Source organism: Myotis brandtii, unplaced genomic scaffold (genome assembly GCF_000412655.1).
Source record: "Myotis brandtii unplaced genomic scaffold, ASM41265v1 scaffold300, whole genome shotgun sequence".
NCBI lineage: Eukaryota > Metazoa > Chordata > Mammalia > Chiroptera > Vespertilionidae > Myotis > Myotis brandtii.
Genome location: NW_005361459.1, coordinates 826,469 through 837,969, shown reverse-complemented (window position 1 = coordinate 837,969; position 11,501 = coordinate 826,469). Strand labels below are relative to the sequence as shown.

The window sequence follows — 11,501 nt, the reverse complement described above, 5'->3', positions numbered from 1 at the left end:
CACCTTCCACACAGGTTATTGCTTAAAGTTTCAAGAGTGGCAACAGTCTTGTGACTCAGTCAGTGTGGTAATAACAGTAGCTAACTTTTATTAAGTTCTTACAACCTTCTAATCACTGTGCCAAATATTTACCTGCATATAATCTTTCATTAATTTAATCCTTGCCACAATATTCTGAGGAGGTATTATTGTGTTTCCTGTTTGTCAGATGAAGACATTGAAGCCCACAGAGTTTAACTTCCCCCAAATCCCATAACTTGTAAGTGGTAGACCCTGAATTCAAACTGTGCGATCTAAACTTTTACTCCTCCTGTTCTAGTGCTCTTTTTAAAATATATGTTTTTATTGATTCTGATAGAGAGAGGAAAGAAGAGGGAGAAGAGAAACATCGATAAGCTGCCTCCTGCACGCCCCCTACTGGGAATTAAGCCCACAACCCTGTCATGTGCCCTGACCGGGCATTGGACGGGCGACCTCTCTGTGCACCTCGCTCAACCAACTGAGCCACACTGTCCAGGGCTCTCGTGCTCTTTATTATTACTATTTTTACTTTACCGTCACTGTTATTCCCATTTGGGGGCTGAGGAAACTGTTGTCTATGATGATTGGCAGTGGTTCATCCAAGGCCACCCAGCTGGTAGAGGGTAGACCCACCCAAGGCTTCTTAATCCATCACCCCAAGGCCCGAAGACAGATGATTGCTGTTACTAAGGGTAGAGTTTTAGCTTTTAGAAAAGTTATGGATTGTAATATCATACGATTGTGTAATTGCCTAATTCATCAGATGTTATCCAAACTGAATTCCAGGTAGCACAGGGCCACCTTAATTAGAATCTTCGTTCAATTACTTAACCTCTCTGAGCCTCAGGCTCTCTATTTGGGAAATACAAACTATTTAAGAATTTTGGGGAGGATTAAATGAGATAATCTTAGGAACTACCTACATAACACCTGACACTTAAATATGCTGACTATCCTTTGTCATCTCCACATGCCTGTCTTCTTTTTCCTGTTTTTCAAAGGAATGTACTTCCTATATGGTAATCAGGGAAACTTCAGGAAGGTGTGCCCTGGTTATGGGTTTTTCCACAGGCAGTGACCAGAAGCCTTGGCCCTTCCACTGTTGTGTACCAAATGCATCCATAAGGGCTTTGGCCTTTCAAAACAAAGATGGATTTTATTAGATGCCCAAGTCTTCTTTCAGACAGTAGATATCAGGTCTGAGCAACAATTTCCTCTGTGTTTGGAAGTAAGATGGCTTCTTTACCAAGTCTTCTTTCAGACAGTAGATATCAGGTCTGAGCCAACAATTTCCTCTGTGTTTGGAAGCAAGATGGCTTCTTTATTAAAAAATCTATATTGTTGAAAGTATTACAGATGTCCCCTTCGTTTTTGTTTTGTGCAAGATGGCTTCTTACGTGTCAGAGGATCTCAAACCCAGGACTTTGCGTGGTGGGCAAAGACAAAAAGGCTAAGTGTGCACCAGTGGTTAACAGGTAGTCAATATTTGTTCATTTATTCTCTTGAAAGTGCATCATGAAACTTTCAAATGACAGCTAAGATTTAGTCATGCCTTATGCCAAACTGCTGGTGACTTAGAAAAGTGCCCCTGATAGTCACCTGCAAATCGCCGTGTGGGCCCTCCACTGAGTGAGTTAGATGCTAAAGTAATTCCCGCCTAGACACTAAGGGTCCTCATAGCCTGGTATACAGTAGGTGTCCAGTAAATGCTGATGTTGGGTGTTACAGACATCATGAGATAGATGGTCTCAACTTCCTCAAAATGAAGATAATGTGGGAAGGCTATTCCCAGGTCTTAAGACACCACGATTGCAAAAATAGGTGCTACTTCCTCTGGGTTTTTGGCAGAAATGTTCCCCCTCAAGTGATTCAGCAACCACGTAAAGAAGAAAACTGGATAAGGAAGTGAGCTTCTTGGATGACATCAGTGCCGGCCACCCACAGCCAGAGAAGGGACTGTCCGTGGGCTCCAGGGCCAGCCACAGTCACGATGACAACAATGCCACTTCAGCTTCACACCCACAGTCTCCTGTCCTGGGGTCAAGAAGGAAGTGGCACCAGAAGTCAAAAAACCTATTTTAGGTTTTCTTTTTTGACTGTACAAGATGATAAGCATGAAACAAAATTCCCCTCCAGTCTACAACAGCCTTAGGTAATTAGTAACAATTTTCCTTTCAAAATTCTATAGACTTCACATAAAGCTGAGACAAGCATGTTTTTGTGTGTGTTTGTTTTCAAATGACTTAGATTTAATACCGGAAGCAAACTAAATGGAAAGCTTACAATAGTGAAGAATTACATGTCAGTGCCTTTTGCAAACTGAGCTGAGACAGAAAGGGACTGGGGCTGCCCTTAAACCTGATCCTTTCCAAACAATGACATTCACAGTGTCCCTGGACATCTGGCTCAGGCAAGGGGGAGACTGTTGGACCTGTGTGTTGAGATCACCTTGCCCACCACTCACTCCTGGCCAACATCAGGAGCCCCGCATTGCTGGCCGTGGTCATCACCCTTCTTTGGTGGCCTGAGACAATGTCCTTAATCCGCAGCAGCAGAACTGCAGTCTCCATTGCTGTCTTATATGTTTGCAGTTTTATAGCCAATGGCTCCCAGATGCCCAGTTCTTTCATGTCCACCAAAGTACCTGTTTCACCATTTACACTCCAGGTCTCACAGTTCTCCTGGGTATGCTTGGCCCGAAGGGAGTTAAGTAGATGAATGATACTGGCTCCACAGTTCTGGATAAGGGTACAAGGGATGACCTCCAGGGCCTGGGTAACAGCCCTGTATTGTCATTGCTCCACACCAGTCATGGCCTTGGATTTTTCTGTCAAGGTATGGGCCACAGCCATCTCCAGGAGGAGAAAGGTACAAGCCTTGGGGTCTTTACACTCAGTGATAAATGTAAAGTACTCATCTCCAATTTTCTTGATTTCCAACAGTCTTTTTCCTATTCCAACATCATCTTCTCTCAGTTCTTCTGGTCGGCTGACTATCTGGGCCTCACAGGCTCAAGCGATGTGATTATTGTCTGCCTTCCGGACTCGGAGGGTGGCTGTGATATTGGCCCGCATGAGGTAGTGCTGAGCTAAATCTGAGATGCCCTTTTCAGTGATAATGTCCTCACAGACCTGCTGGATGTATTCTTCTTCCATTTGGAGGATTCGGGTGAAGTCTTCCTCTCGCATGATCTCAATGTCAGTCTGGCTTTCTCCTTTCTTGTATTCCAGAGAAGAATCCAGCAGCACAATTCGAGTGTTCTTGATATAGCGCCGCATTTGTGAATGGGTCACATCTTTGTTAATCATGACTCCACATAAAACACACCAGTCTTCAATAATACCCCCAGGTATCCTTTCCACCTTTGCATATTTCTTGATATCAATCTCCTTCTGGCTATTCTCCTCAAACTGTGCAGTTTTGATAGCATTCAGGGCAATGCTACAAGCCAAAGGGGACCACGGACTGATTGCTTTGGTAATAATGGAGCTGTTGATACTGTTCAGCATCATATCTTGGTTATTGGTGTCGTCGGGAGTACTGATTTTCTTTAGGGTGTTGATCATATCATTCAGTGCCTTTCGATAAACACTGATCACCAACCACCATTGGGTGCATCTGCTGCTCTAGGAAGTGCTCAGCCACAGAGAGCATCTCCCCCGCAAGAATAATTACTGATACGGTCCCATTCCAACCTCTTCATCCTGTCCGGCTAATTTCAATCATGGACTTGGCTGCTGGATGCTGAACTTGGATCTCTTGAAGAATTGCATTGCCATCATTAGTCATCACAATGCCTCCCATTGTGTCCAAAAGCATCTTCATCACAGACTTGGGTCCCAAACATGTTTGGATGATATCTGCAATAGTCTTGGAGGCATTGATGTTTCCAGATTGAACTTTTCTTCCAGATTCACGCTTTATGTTCTGACTAAGCACGAGCACAGGATGGTGGCCCATCATGGCAGCGTGATGCAGGGCCTGGTACCCAGAGCGGAGGCAGCAGGCAGAAGCTTCTGGAAAGGGAACCTCCAGGCATGTTTAATAGCAGTTTGTAGGGTAGATGAAAGCAACCATTTACAAAGGACCTACTGTGTGCTGGGCATAATGCAAATGATTTTGCAGTTATTTTCCTTACCCTCACAACATTACTAGTAAGATTTAGGGATGTCACATAAGGCATGCAAATTTGGAAAAGTAACAGAGTTGAGATTCAAATCTAGATTTAAAATAAAATATTAGGTTTAGATAAGAAATATTCAAATGAGTTAGGAAGAAAGATAAAATGAAATACTGAATGGATTAGCACATTTGCATTGTTTGTATAATCCATAAATATAAATATGAGCACATGTTTGGTTTTCATTTACTGATCTGTAGTCTGTAGCTCGTGTGTTTTGGGTTGCTTTTGTTCTCCACTAGTAGAAATAAATTTGTACCCAGATATCTACAGTCTTTCATCTGGTTCTTCCTGTAACCACCAGGATGTCTGCCATAACCTTTACCACCCAGTGTTTCCCAAACAGGTACCTCGAAGAGTCGCTGTCAACCTACAAAGTGGGGCCCTAAAATGTATGCCACGCACAAATTCGAAGTTTAAGCATAAGTAAACAGATTTATTTAACACAAGACTTTTCTACTTTTGGAGTCTTTCATTTGCTAACACATATTATGAATTTTCAAGGGGCATGATATAACATTTCCCAAACCCAGTTGAGCCCACATATTTTTTCCTTTCTTTCCTCCTCCTCTTCCTTCCTCTTCTCCTCTTCCTCCTCTTCCTCCCCTTCCTCCTTCTCCTCCTCTTCCTCTTCCTCCTCCTTCTTTTACCACATTTAGTTATATCTCCAGAAAGAATATGGAGTACAGTTGAGGAAAACTATGACCAAATAAATTTGTTTTTTTCGATGTCAGTCCTTAGATGCCATTTCTGCCCAGGCCCCTTGTATACAATTCCAAGCTTGTTCTTGACTCCTGCCAATGTTTCCCTCTGGGACTGATAACTCAATTAATTCAGCCTCTGAGAGTCCCAGACTGGTGCTACCTCCCAAGCTATAGCCACTCCGCAAATGTTAAACAATAATATCTTTAAAAACGGAGCACTTTTAAAATTTCAACTTTCTCTCACCCACATACCATGCCATAGTCAGCCATTTACCTGCTGATTTTTCATTGAAAGTAGGGACCATGTCTCACTCACCTTCTTGTCTCCTTTGTTAATCCACTCGTGTCTGTTGAAATAATCCTCAGGCAGATGCCCACCCAACTCTCCAGGTAGGCAAAGCAGGTACTTCTGTCTCCAACTGACCATCAATGAAACAGGCACACAGAGCTGGATCTCTGAGTGAGGAAGCAGCACAGCCAGGATCAGCTCATGACTCAGGCCATTCTCCTAGAGGCAGGCTGGTACAGGGCTCTGAATTGTCACTGTATGGTGTTCTAGACAGAAAAAAATTCAAGACTGAGACTTAGAAAATGACCAAATGGGTCTGTAACTCCATGAACACAAACACAAAATATTCATGTAGGAGGAACACACAACCCCTCCTACCTCACAAAACTCTGAATAGTTCCAGAGGGTAGTTGCAAAGGCTGAAGATGTTAACATGCAAAAAAAAAGAATGAAACAAACTCACCACTGGATACATAAAAAAAAAAAAAGAGTGAAACAAACTCACCACTGTATACGTGATAACAGTAAAACACAGAATGGTCCTGCCATGGCCCCTGGAAAAAACACACATACTGAGTCATTCCTACTGGGGCAGCTACACAGAGCTCCCCTCTGCTGTTGTACCATTTAGAACTGCGCTGGGGTTATCTGACTGACAAAATTTCTACATCAATTCCTCTCAAACCTTTGTCCAAGGGGTGATAATAAGGGAGATATGAAATATTTTATAGAGTTAATTTAGAGAAAATATTCATTCCATGTGCCTTTGCAGCCTGAAGGCACAGTGACCACTGCCGAGGGACAGAGGGACGCAGGGAGTCACCTTTCCCAAGGTTCTTGACCAAAGACCCCAAGTTGGCCTGCACAGAAAGGAAATAAAAGACTGTCTGATGATGCAGCTATTGCTCCTGTTCCCGGCAATACAGGAATGGGAGCAAGCATGAGGTCAAGCATTATCCATATGGCCAAGATTGAAATTCAGAAAAAAAGGCTTCTGTAGTGTGTTGTTTTGATAAGATACTTTTATTTCGGAAAAACCTAGAATTAGGAGCATTTCTAAGGGAATGTATTTGCTCCACACTGTGATTTGTAGGAGCAGGAGAGAGCCACAGAATTTCCATGATAACAAGAGAGAGGTCCATCTGGAAAGAGTTATTTCAACATTCACATTCACTCAGAAAACAACCCTGAGTAAACTCAGGTGAAGAAACCATAACCTGTGCTCATAAATGATCAATCAAATCCAGACTTGTGATATTTAGTCATATAACTTATCTCTAGGGAGTGTCTGAAGTGAGGGAACTGGTATGAAATCACAGAGTCGTGGGGTATTAGACTCAACACCCTAATGACCTCCGACCCTCCTCATTACAGAGTTGGCCAACCGGCTCACACAGCTGAATGGCATCACTGGGAAGGAACCGGGTCTTGGGATAATCTAATCCAGGGCTTCCCATCTTTTTATGAGAAGGAGTGAAGCACTGCAGTTAAGAGTGTGCAATCAGGCCTGCCCAGTGTTCTCAGTGGTTAGAGCATCAGCACACATAAGGAAGGGTCGTGGGTTCAATTCCCGGTCAAGAGCTCGTACCTGGGTTGCAGGTTTGATTCCTGGCCCCGATTAGGGTGGGTGCAGTGCTGCGGGAGGCAACCAATCTCTCTCTCTTTTTACTCCCTCTCTCTTTCCCTTCCTCTCTTCCTTACACTCTAAATATCCTCAAGTGAGGATCAACAAAACAAAACAAAAGAGTGTGGTGTCTGCTGGGTGGAACCTTGGCTGGGCCATTACTACCTGTGAGGTGAGCAAGCACCTGAACACCTGGGATTTGAAAGTAAGAAGGCACGGAAAGCTTGGAGAGCACAACCTGCCCCCAGTACAGCTCACTAAACAGTGACTGTTAGCGGCACACTGTGATTTGTAGGAGCAGGAGAGAGCCACAGAATTTCCATGATAACAAGAGAGAGGTCCATCTGGAAAGAGTTATTTCAACATTCACATTCACTCAGGAAACAACCCTGAGTAAACTCAGGTGAAGAAACCATAACCTGTGCTCATAAATGATCAATCAAATCCAGACTTGTGATATTTAGTCATATAACTTATCTCTAGGGAGTGTCTGAAGTGAGGGAACTGGTATGAAATCACAGAGTCGTGGGGTATTAGACTCAACACCCTAATGACCTCCGACCCTCCTCATTACAGAGTTGGCCAACCGGCTCACACAGCTGAATGGCATCACTGGGAAGGAACCGGGTCTTGGGATAATCTAATCCAGGGCTTCCCATCTTTTTATGAGAAGGAGTGAAGCACTGCAGTTAAGAGTGTGCAATCAGGCCTGGCCAGTGTTCTCAGTGGTTAGAGCATCAGCACACATAAGGAAGGGTCGTGGGTTCAATTCCCGGTCAAGAGCTCGTACCTGGGTTGCAGGTTTGATTCCTGGCCCCGATTAGGGTGGGTGCAGTGCTGCGGGAGGCAACCAATCTCTCTCTCTTTTTACTCCCTCTCTCTTTCCCTTCCTCTCTTCCTTACACTCTAAATATCCTCAAGTGAGGATCAACAAAACAAACAAAAAAAGAGTGTGGTGTCTGGAGTCAGACTGCTGGGTGGAACCTTGGCTGGGCCATTACTACCTGCGTTTGAAGGGAACTTTTATGTATTTAGACCTATGGTATGTGGGGCTCCATTTGTGCTTTCACCTAAGACCCCTCATGTGTGGCGTGCAGAACTGACTGCTGTAGTCATTTACCTTTTCATCACACCAACCACTCTGCCAAAGATCCTGGATCCTGTCATGTTGGACACAAGTCCACTACTCCAAAGAAGCACATGTGTATGGTGTCATTACTATCATGTTTGCTCTAAGGGAAGTTTGAACCAAACTTAAAGGAACGACCACCTGCAGCAGGAGGAGGCCACTGGCCATCAGGGTGTGGCTCATGGCAAAGCCTGCCCAGAGTCAGTGCTGCCTTCAGGACACAGTGATCTCGGTCACACAGAACCAGCTGCTGGCAGATCCCTCTGCAGGGCTCCTCCCTCCATGAGGCTCAGCTACTCCCTTCATCTCAGTTTCTCTCCCTGTGTCTTCAACACAGTAATTCCACTTCTAGGAGCTCAGGCTAGAAGTAAAGGCAGGGTGAAACTGTGAGCGCAGGACAACGGGAGTGGTGGCATCTGCTTTCTCGCTGGCGTCTCCCAACCCTGACACAGTGCCTGGCACAGAGGGAGTGCTCAGTGTGAAGGGATGGCCAAGGACTTGTGAAGAAAGATGCTTACTGAGACATTATTTGCAATAGTGAAAATATCGGGAACAATCTAAATGCCTAAAGTTAGAAAAATGATTAAATAAGATGTTGGACATCAATACAATGGAATATTAATCAGTCATTATAAATTATATTTTTCAATAAATTTCAGTGGCATAGGAAAATTCTCACAATAGAATTTTAAAAAGTAGGATATAAAATTATATACAGAATATAGAGTAGACACTTAATTGTCTCTGAAGAAACACACACACACACACACACACACACACACACACACACACACACATCAGTCACATCAAAGTGTTCACAGAGTTGTTATCTGCAGTTGTGGAATTCTGAAAAATTTTTATCTTCCCATTCATTCTTTTAGTTATTTTCTGAATTTTCTATAATATGAAGTGGTAATCTATACTAATAATTGAGGAATATGCAAATTTGTCTGGGACACTGTCACAGTAACAGTAATGACCAAACAGCAGGCTATGTGGGGCGACCAGGCCAGCAGGGGGGGGCAGTAAGGGGTGACCAGGCTGGCGAGTGGGGGGCAGTTAGAGGTTACCAGGCCTCTAGGGGGGGTCAATTGGGGGCGACCAGGCCGGCAGGAGGGGGCAGTTAGGGGTGATTAGGCAGGCAGGTGAGCAGGTAGGAGGCAGTGGTCTCAGATTGTGAGAGGAATGTCCAACTGCCGGTTTAGACCCGATCCCCAGGATTGGGCTTAAACTGACAGTTGGACATCCCCTGAGGGGTCCCGGATTGGAGAGGGTGCAGGTTGGGCTGAGAGGACCCCCCCGCCTTGTGCACAAATTTTGTGCACCAGGCCTCTAGTATGTATATATTACTAAAAGTTCTGCTTTAGGATGGAAAACCCCATCAACAAAGTTAACCATGAAATAAGAGGCCAAAGAAAAATGTACATGTCATAAGGTCACTATCATTAATTTAGGAAGAACTCACACACATGAAAAAGCAAAAGACGAACATGGAAAAATGGGTAAAATATATTGTGGTGGAGATTAGCTTTCCAACAGAATCCACCCTTCTTGCCCAGCACACCGGCCCCCAAGCCCTCCAAGCCATTAAAGGAATTGAACCCCATTTCCAAAACACAAGACATTCAGGTTGTCCCCGCTCTCTGAAAGTGGAGCATTCCTCTGCCATCTTTCCTGAGCCCAAACACGGGAAAGTGCAGCGTTTCTCCTGCTTTCTGAGTTTGTGGTATGCCATGTCGCTTTCATGAAAGGCCTACGTTAGTACCTGTTCTCACCCATCAAAAGAAGCCTGAGGAGAATATTTGCTTTTATGAAAATAAGTTACCGGACTAATGCAGGTCTTTTGTAAAAGCAAAGCGGCCTAAAGAAACCGTTCAGACATTGGGGGACACCTATATTGAACCATTAACATGAGCTCAGCACTTTACAGACCTGATTGCATTGAATCCTACCAACAACCCATGAGAGGTTATAACAAAACCTGTTGTTTCTCCCCCTGGAGGGAGACACCGGTTCTTCCCCACTGTGCCTTCCTGGTTCTCCTGTGTCTTCTTCACCGTCACACTGCAGACGCCCCTTGATTCACGATGGCATTAAGTTCCCAGGAACCCATCATAAACTGAAAATAGTATAAGTCAAAATACACCAAACCACTAAACATTGTGGCTTAGCCTCACCTTCCTTCCACATCCCCGGACACTCACGTTAGCCATAGCAGCAAAGTCCTCTCCCTGCTGCCGCCCAGTGTCATGGTGGCGTGCGCATGTTGCTAGCCCAGGAAAAGATCAAAATTCTTAATTCAAAGGACAGTTTCTATTGAATTCATGTGGCTTTCACACCATCATAAAGTTGAAAAACCAAGTCACACAGAACACTCACATTTCTGACACCTCTGGTCACCAAGTATGGGGGGTGGGTCCCCACACCAAGCCATGTTCTGTGACACCAGATGGGTGTCCTGCAACTTGACTCAGTTGTGACACTATCTACCTGGAGGAAATGTCAGATCCCACAGTTAAGCGTTCAGTCCTATGAGAGAGACCCCAACCCACTTCAGACACCCATGGCAAGCTTCTGACTGACCTGCTACACACAGAGGACCATCAGATGGAAGAGATGCCTCAGGTAAAGTATGTGGGAAGGAGTGTGGGCTCCCATGGCTTGTCCAGGTGCACCCCTCTCCCAACAAACCCCTCCACGTGCTCACCCACCTGCAAGCTCTCTGAACCCTGCACTTGGGGGCTTTGCTGGAGGCTTCGTCCCATAGGCATGATCCGTTATAAACTCCATTTTCAGCCTCTGTCCCTTCTAAGAGAAGGGGGTGGGGCATGAAAATTCCAAGCTTCTAGCCACAGCTGGGTCTGTCTGCTGACCAGACACCAGAGTCACCTCATCAGAACAAAAGACTCTGTTCTTGGCCAGGAAATGACACGGGTGTCAGGAGCCCTGTGTCGTGACCCAGGATCAAAGGCCAAACGTTAGAACGAAAGCTGCTCCCAGTGTTCTTACCACCCAGGAACTCCTGAGGGTTTCAGGATCTCTCAGTCGGGAGCAGGAGGCAGAGGCCAATACACATCTTCTGTTCTCTCACACAGGTATTATTACTACTCTCCCAACCTTAGGGATGAGACACGGTTTACCCTGCAGCACATGGTCTACGTATGTATAGAAATGGCCTAAAAAGTTACACACTAAAATATGACAGTGGTTGTTTCTGAATGTTCAGATTATAAATACTGTATGTATATGTTTTCTCAACACACATATATTACTCACATAATTTTTATATTTTTAGGTTCTAGAATTTGGTTTTGAACTATTATTAATTTTTAAATGAAAAGAAAACTTTTAAATAACAGTCATTCATTAGAATTTTTTGGCACAGCTTAAGACATTAGCCAAAGACCTTTCAATCTCTGTCATCAGTGATGCAGCAGCAAAAGTCCCACTGATAATATCAAATGGAGTCATAAAGTTTTCTGTCGGACTATCAGTGTACATGTATACATTAAAAAATAAATGTATTTTTCATCATCATATACTGTGTTTTTGTC

General features: G+C 44.3%; 1 pseudogene; it reads right to left on the bottom strand.

Annotated features, from left to right (window-relative positions):
* Positions 1-2,813: 2,813 nt before the first annotated feature.
* On the bottom strand, positions 2,814-4,008 carry LOC102247555 (annotated as a pseudogene).
* Positions 4,009-11,501: the final 7,493 nt, after the last annotated feature.